Source organism: Chiloscyllium punctatum, chromosome 23 (assembly GCF_047496795.1).
Source record: "Chiloscyllium punctatum isolate Juve2018m chromosome 23, sChiPun1.3, whole genome shotgun sequence".
NCBI classification, from domain to species: domain Eukaryota; kingdom Metazoa; phylum Chordata; class Chondrichthyes; order Orectolobiformes; family Hemiscylliidae; genus Chiloscyllium; species Chiloscyllium punctatum.
Window position 1 is genome coordinate 61,120,852 of NC_092761.1, and position 7,520 is coordinate 61,128,371.

Below are 7,520 nucleotides of genomic sequence, written 5' to 3' on the forward strand. Positions count from 1 at the left end.
CTCGCCCTCCTTTCTCGCGCTCTCTCTCGCCCTCCTTTCTCGCGCTCTCTCTCGCCCTCCTTTCTCGCGCTCTCTCTCGCCCTCCTTTCTCGCGCTCTCTCTCGCCCTCCTTTCTCGCGCTCTCTCTCGCCCTCCTTTCTCGCGCTCTCTCTCGCCCTCCTTTCTCGCGCTCTCTCTCGCCCTCCTTTCTCGCGCTCTCTCTCGCCCTCCTTTCTCGCGCTCTCTCTCGCCCTCCTTTCTCGCGCTCTCTCTCGCCCTCCTTTCTCGCGCTCTCTCTCGCCCTCCTTTCTCGCGCTCTCTCTCGCCCTCCTTTCTCGCGCTCTCTCTCGCCCTCCTTTCTCGCGCTCTCTCTCGCCCTCCTTTCTCGCGCTCTCTCTCGCCCTCCTTTCTCGCGCTCTCTCTCGCCCTCCTTTCTCGCGCTCTCTCTCGCCCTCCTTTCTCGCGCTCTCTCTCGCCCTCCTTTCTCGCGCTCTCTCTCGCCCTCCTTTCTCGCGCTCTCTCTCGCCCTCCTTTCTCGCGCTCTCTCTCGCCCTCCTTTCTCGCGCTCTCTCTCGCCCTCCTTTCTCGCGCTCTCTCTCGCCCTCCTTTCTCGCGCTCTCTCTCGCCCTCCTTTCTCGCGCTCTCTCTCGCCCTCCTTTCTCGCGCTCTCTCTCGCCCTCCTTTCTCGCGCTCTCTCTCGCCCTCCCTTTCTCGCGCTCTCTCTCGCCCTCCTTTCTCGCGCTCTCTCTCGCCCTCCTTTCTCGCGCTCTCTCTCGCCCTCCTTTCTCGCGCTCTCTCTCGCCCTCCTTTCTCGCGCTCTCTCTCGCCCTCCTTTCTCGCGCTCTCTCTCGCCCTCCTTTCTCGCGCTCTCTCTCGCCCTCCTTTCTCGCGCTCTCTCTCGCCCTCCTTTCTCGCGCTCTCTCTCGCCCTCCTTTCTCGCGCTCTCTCTCGCCCTCCTTTCTCGCGCTCTCTCTCGCCCTCCTTTCTCGCGCTCTCTCTCCGCCCTCCTTTCTCGCGCTCTCTCTCGCCCTCCTTTCTCGCGCTCTCTCTCGCCCTCCTTTCTCGCGCTCTCTCTCGCCCTCCTTTCTCGCGCTCTCTCTCGCCCTCCTTTCTCGCGCTCTCTCTCGCCCTCCTTTCTCGCGCTCTCTCTCGCCCTCCTTTCTCGCGCTCTCTCTCGCCCTCCTTTCTCGCGCTCTCTCTCGCCCTCCTTTCTCGCGCTCTCTCTCGCCCTCCTTTCTCGCGCTCTCTCTCGCCCTCCTTTCTCGCGCTCTCTCTCGCCCTCCTTTCTCGCGCTCTCTCTCGCCTCCTTTCTCGCGCTCTCTCTCGCCCTCCTTTCTCGCGCTCTCTCTCGCCCTCCTTTCTCGCTCTCGTGCGCTCTCGTCTCTCATGCACTCTTTTTTTTTCTCTCTCTCTCGCTCGCCTTCGCTCTTGCTCTCACACCTTTCTTGCGCGCTCTTTCGTCTTGCGCGCTCTTTCGTCTCGCGCGCTCTTTCGTCTCTCTCGTGCTCTCTTTTCTCTTGCGCATGGTCTTTTCTCTCACGCTAGCTCTTTTCATTCTCTCTGCACTCTCTCCTCTCTCTTGCTCTCTTGCTTGCTCTCTCACTTTCTTTTCTCTCTCTTGTCGCTTGCTCTTTCCTCTTGCTCGCCCCCGCTGTTTTCTCGCCCCCGCTGTTTTCTCGCCCCCGCTGTTTTCTCGCCCCCGCTGTTTTCTCGCCCCCGCTGTTTTCTCGCCCCCGCTGTTTTCTCGCCCCCGCTGTTTTCTCGCCCCCGCTGTTTTCTCGCCCCCGCTGTTTTCTCGCCCCCGCTGTTTTCTCGCCCCCGCTGTTTCTCGCCCCCGCTGTTTTCCTCGCCCCCCGCTGTTTTCTCGCCCCCGCTGTTTTCTCGCCCCCGCTGTTTTCTCGCCCCCGCTGTTTTCTCGCCCCCGCTGTTTTCTCGCCCCCGCTGTTTTCTCGCCCCCGCTGTTTTCTCGCCCCCGCTGTTTTCTCGCCCCCGCTGTTTTCTCGCCCCCGCTGTTTTCTCTCTCTTCTTCTCTCTCTCACACTGTTCTTTCTCAATCTTTTCACGCTTGGCTTTGGTCTCGCTTTTTTTTTCTCTTGTGCGCTCTTTTGTCTCACTCTTCTCTCTCGCTCTGTTATCTCTCTCGCTCTGTTATCTCTCTCGCGCGCTCTTATCCCTCACTCTTCTTTTCTCACACACACTCTTTTCTCTCGCACTTGCTGTTTTTGCTCTCTTCCCCCCTCTTTCGCTCTTCCCCCCTCTCCTCTCGCTCCGTTTTTTCTTTCTCGCTCGTTTCTCTCTCTTTCTCTCTCATTCTCTTACCTCCCTTGCTCCTTCCTTCTCTTGCGCTGTTCTCTGTCTCTCGCGTGTGCTGTTTTCTCCCTCGCGCCCGCTGTTTGTCTCTCCCTCGCGCGCGCTGTTTGTCTCTCTCCCTTGTGCGCGCTGTTGCCCTCTCTCTCTCCCTTGTGCGCGCTGTTGCCCTCTCTCTCTCCCTTGTGCGCGCTGTTGCCCTCTCTCTCTCCCTTGCGCGCGCTGTTGCCCTCTCTCTCTCCCTTGCGCGCGCTGTTGCCCTCTCTCTCTCCCTTGCGCGCGCTGTTGCCCTCTCTCTCTCCCTTGCGCGCGCTGTTGCCCTCTCTCTCTCCCTTGCGCGCGCTGTTGCCCTCTCTCTCTCCCTTGCGCGCGCTGTTGCCCTCTCTCTCTCCCTTGCGCGCGCTGTTGCCCTCTCTCTCTCCCTTGCGCGCGCTGTTGCCCTCTCTCTCTCCCTTGCGCGCGCTGTTGCCCTCTCTCTCTCCCTTGCGCGCGCTGTTGCCCTCTCTCTCTCCCTTGCGCGCGCTGTTGCCCTCTCTCTCTCCCTTGCGCGCGCTGTTGCCCTCTCTCTCTCCCTCGCGCGCGCTGTTGCCCTCTCTCTCTCCCTTGCGCGCGCTGTTGCCCTCTCTCTCTCGCCTTGCGCGCGCTGTTGCCCTCTCTCTCTCCCTTGCGCGCGCTGTTGCCCTCTCTCTCTCCCTTGCGCGCGCTGTTGCCCTCTCTCTCTCCCTTGCGCGCGCTGTTGCCCTCTCTCTCTCCCTTGCGCGCGCTGTTGCCCTCTCTCTCTCCCTCGCGCGCGCTGTTCCCCCCTCTCTCTCTCTCTCTCTCTCGCGCGCGCTGTTCCCCTCTCTCTCTCCCTCGCACGCGCTGTTCCCCTCTCTCTCTCTCCCTTGCGCGCGCTGTTCCCCTCTCTCTCTCTCACTCGCGCGCGCTGTTCCCCTCTCTCTCTCCCTCTCTCTCTCACGCGCGTGCTGTTCCCCTCTCTCTCTCCCTCTCTCTCTCTCGCGCGCGCTGTTCCCCCCCTCTCTCTCTCTCTCTCGCGCACTGTCTCTCTCTCTCTCTCTCTCTCTCTCTCCCCCTCGCGCGCACTGTTCCCCTCTCTCTCTCTCTCTCCCTCGCGCGCCGCTGTTCCCCTCTCTCTCTCTCTCCCTCGCGCGCGCTGTACCCCCCCTCTCTCTCCCTCTCTCTCTCCCTCTCTCTCCCCCTCGCGCGCGCTGTTCCCCCCTCTCTCTCTCTCTCGCGCGCGCTGTTCCCCTCTCTCTCTCTCTCTCTCGCGCGCTCTCTCTCTCTCCCCCCCAACCTCGCGCGCGCTGTTCCCCCCCCCCCTCCCCCCCGCCGCCCTCCCCCACCCCCCCCCCCCCTCCCCCTCCCCCCCCCCACCCCCCCCCCGCCCCCCTCCCCCCCCCCCCCCCCACCCCCTCACCGGCCGCTCCCCCCCCCCCCCCCCCCCCCCTCCCCCCCCCCCCCCCCCCCCCCCTCCCCCCCCCCCCCCCCCTCCCCCCCCCCCCTCCCTCCCCCCCCCCCCCCCCTCCCCTCTCTCTCCTCGCGCGCGCTGTTCCCCTCTCTCTCTCCTCGCGCGCGCTGTTCCCCTCTCTCTCTCTCGGCGCTCTCTCTCTCCTAGCGCGCGCTGTTCCCCTCTCTCTCTCGGGGTCCCCTCTCTCTCTCTCGCGCGCGCTGTTCACCTCTCTCTCTCTCGCGCGCGCTGTTCCCCTCTCTCTCTCTCGCGCGCGCTGTTCCCCCTCTCTCTCTCTCGCGCGCGCTGTTCCCCTCTCTCTCTCTCGCGCGCGCTGTTCCCCTCTCTCTCTCGGGGGTCCCTCTCTCTCGCCGCGCGCTGTTCCCCTCTCTCTCTCTCTCGCGCGCGCTGTTCCCCTCTCTCTCTCTCGCGCGCGCTGTTCCCCTCTCTCTCTCTCGCGCGCGCTGTTCCCCGCTCTCTCTCTCTCGCGCGCGCTGTTCCCCTCTCTCTCTCCTCGCGCGCGCTGTTCCCCTCTCTCTCTCTCGCGCGCGCTGTTCCCCTCTCTCTCTCTCGCGCGCGCTGTTCCCCTCTCTCTCTCTCGCGCGCGCTGTTCCCCTCTCTCTCTCTCGCGGCGCTGTTCCCCTCTCTCTCTCTCGCGCGCGCTGTTCCCCTCTCTCTCTCTCGCGCGCGCTGTTCCCCTCTCTCTCTCTCGCGCGCGCTGTTCCCCTCTCTCTCTCTCGCGCGCGCTGTTCCCCTCTCTCTCTCTCGCGCGCGCTGTTCCCCTCTCTCTCTCTCGCGCGCGCTGTTCCCCTCTCTCTCTCTCGCGCGCGCTGTTCCCTCTCTCTCTCTCGCGCGCGCTGTTCCCCTCTCTCTCTCTCGCGCGCGCTGTTCCCCTCTCTCTCTCTCGCGCGCGCTGTTCCCCTCTCTCTCTCTCGCGCGCGCTGTCCCCTCTCTCTCTCTCGCGCGCGCTGTTCCCCTCTCTCTCTCTCGCGCGCGCTGTTCCCCTCTCTCTCTCTCTCGCGCGCGCTGTTCCCCTCTCTCTCTCTCGCGCGCGCTGTTCCCCTCTCTCTCTCTCGCGCGCGCTGTTCCCCTCTCTCTCTCTCGCGCGCGCTGTTCCCCTCTCTCTCTCTCGCGCGCGCTGTTCCCCTCTCTCTCTCTCGCGCGCGCTGTTCCCCTCTCTCTCTCTCGCGCGCGCTGTTCCCCTCTCTCTCTCTCGCGCGCGCTGTTCCCCTCTCTCTCTCTCTCGCGCGCGCTGTTCCCCTCTCTCTCTCTCGCGCGCGCTGTTCCCCTCTCTCTCTCTCGCGCGCGCTGTTCCCCTCTCTCTCTCTCGCGCGCGCTGTTCCCCCTCTCTCTCTCTCGCGCGCGCTGTTCCCCTCTCTCTCTCTCGCGCGCGCTGTTCCCCTCTCTCTCTCTCGCGCGCGCTGTTCCCCTCTCTCTCTCTCGCGCGCGCTGTTCCCCTCTCTCTCTCTCGCGCGCGCTGTCCCCTCTCTCTCTCTCGCGCGCGCTGCTCCCCTCTCTCTCTCTCGCGCGCGCTGTCCCCTCTCTCTCTCTCGCGCGCGCTGCTCCCCTCTCTCTCTCTCGCGCGCGCTGCTCCCCTCTCTCTCTCTCGCGCGCGCTGTTCCCCCTCTGTCTCTCTCTCTCGCGCGCGCTGTTCCCCCTCTGTCTCTCTCTCTCGCGCGCGCTGTTCCCCTCTCTCTCTCTCGCGCGCGCTGTTCCCCCTCTCTCTCTCTCGCGCGCGCTGTTCCCCTCTCTCTCTCTCTCGCGCGCTGTTCCCCTCTCTCTCTCTCGCGCGCGCTGTTCCCCTCTCTCTCTCTCGCGCGCGCTGTTCCCCTCTCTCTCTCTCGCGCGCGCTGTTCCCCTCTCTCTCTCTCGCGCGCGCTGTTCCCCTCTCTCTCTCTCGCGCGCGCTGTTCCCCTCTCTCTCTCTCGCGCGCGCTGTTCCCCTCTCTCTCTCTCGCGCGCGCTGTTCCCCTCTCTCTCTCTCGCGCGCGCTGCTTCCCCTCTCTCTCTCTCTCGCGCGCGCTGTTCCCCTCTCTCTCTCTCGCGCGCGCTGTTCCCCTCTCTCTCTCTCGCGCGCGCTGCTTCCCCTCTCTCTCTCTCGCGCGCGCTGTTCCCCTCTCTCTCTCTCGCGCGCGCTGTTCCCCTCTCTCTCTCTCGCGCGCGCTGTTCCCCCTCTCTCTCTCTCGCGCGCGCTGTTCCCCTCTCTCTCTCTCTCGCGCGCGCTGTTCCCCTCTCTCTCTCTCTCGCGCGCCGCTGTTCCCCTCTCTCTCTCTCGCGCGCGCTGTTCCCTCTCTCTCTCGCGCGCGCTGTTCCCCCTCTCTCTCTCTCGCGCGCGCTGTTCCCCTCTCTCTCTCTCGCGCGCGCTGTTCCCCTCTCTCTCTCTCGCGCGCGCTTGGTTCCCCTCTCTCTCTCTCGCGCGCGCTGTTCCCCTCTCTCTCTCTCGCGCGCGCTGTTCCCCTCTCTCTCTCTCGCGCGCGCTGTTCCCCTCTCTCTCTCTCGCGCGCGCTGTTCCCCTCTCTCTCTCTCGCGCGCGCTGTTCCCCTCTCTCTCTCTCGCGCGCGCTGTTCCCCTCTCTCTCTCTCGCGCGCGCTGTTCCCCTCTCTCTCTCTCGCGCGCGCTGTTCCCCTCTCTCTCTCTCGCGCGCGCTGTTCCCCCTCTCTCTCTCTCGCGCGCGCTGTTCCCCTCTCTCTCTCTCTCGCGCGCGCTGTTCCCCCTCTCTCTCTCTCGCGCGCGCTGTTCCCTCTCTCTCTCTCGCGCGCGCTGTTCCCTCTCTCTCTCTCGCGCGCGCTGTTCCCTCTCTCTCTCTCGCGCGCGCTGTTCCCCTCTCTCTCTCTCGCGCGCGCTGTTCCCCTCTCTCTCTCTCGCGCGCGCTGTTCCCCTCTCTCTCTCTCGCGCGCGCTGTTCCCCTCTCTCTCTCTCGCGCGCGCTGTTCCCCTCTCTCTCTCTCGCGCGCGCTGTTCCCCTCTCTCTCTCTCGCGCGCGCTGTTCCCCTCTCTCTCTCTCGCGCGCGCTGTTCCCCTCTCTCTCTCTCTCGCGCGCTGTTCCCCTCTCTCTCTCTCGCGCGCTCTGTTCCCCTCTCTCTCTCTCGCGCGCGCTGTTCCCCTCTCTCTCTCTCGCGCTGCGCTTTCCCTCTCTCTCTCTCTCCTGCTTGCGCGCTGTTCCCCCCTCTCTCTCTCTCGCGCGCTGCTCCCCTCTCTCTCTCTCGCGCGCGCTGCTCCCCTCTCTCTCTCTCGCGCGCGCTGTTCCCCTCTGTCTCTCTCTCTCGCGCGCGCTGTTCCCCTCTGTCTCTCTCTCTCGCGCGCGCTGTTCCCCTCTCTCTCTCTCGCGCGCGCTGTTCCCCTCTCTCTCTCTCGCGCGCGCTGTTCCCCTCTCTCTCTCTCGCGCGCGCTGTTCCCCCTCTCTCTCTCTCGCGCGCGCTGTTCCCCCTCTCTCTCTCGCGCGCGCTGTTCCCCTTCTCTCTCTCTCGCGCGCGCTGTTCCCCTCTGTCTCTCTCTCTCGCGCGCGCTGTTCCCCTCTCTCTCTCTCGCGCGCGCTGTTCCCCTCTCTCTCTCTCTCGCGCGCAGGCTGTTCCCCTCTCTCTCTCTCGCGCGACGCTGTTCCCCTCTCTCTCTCTCGCGCGCGCTGTTCCCCCCTCTCGGCCTGTTCCCCTCTTCTCTCCTCCTCTCGCGTGCGCTGTTCCCCTCTCTGTCTCTCTCTCTCTCTCTCTCTCGCGCGCTGTTCCCCTCTCTCCTCTCGTGCGCGCTGTACCCCCCTCTCTCTCTCTCTCTCTCTCTCTCGCGTGCTCTTCC

At 65.8% G+C, this 7,520-nt stretch overlaps 1 protein-coding gene across 15 annotated transcripts in view; it reads left to right on the forward strand.

Moving 5' to 3' along the window:
• pknox2 (pbx/knotted 1 homeobox 2) overlaps positions 1–7,520 on the forward strand; it is a 462,769-nt gene that overhangs the window by 10,902 nt on the left and 444,347 nt on the right. The gene's annotated exons all lie outside the window — the stretch shown is intronic.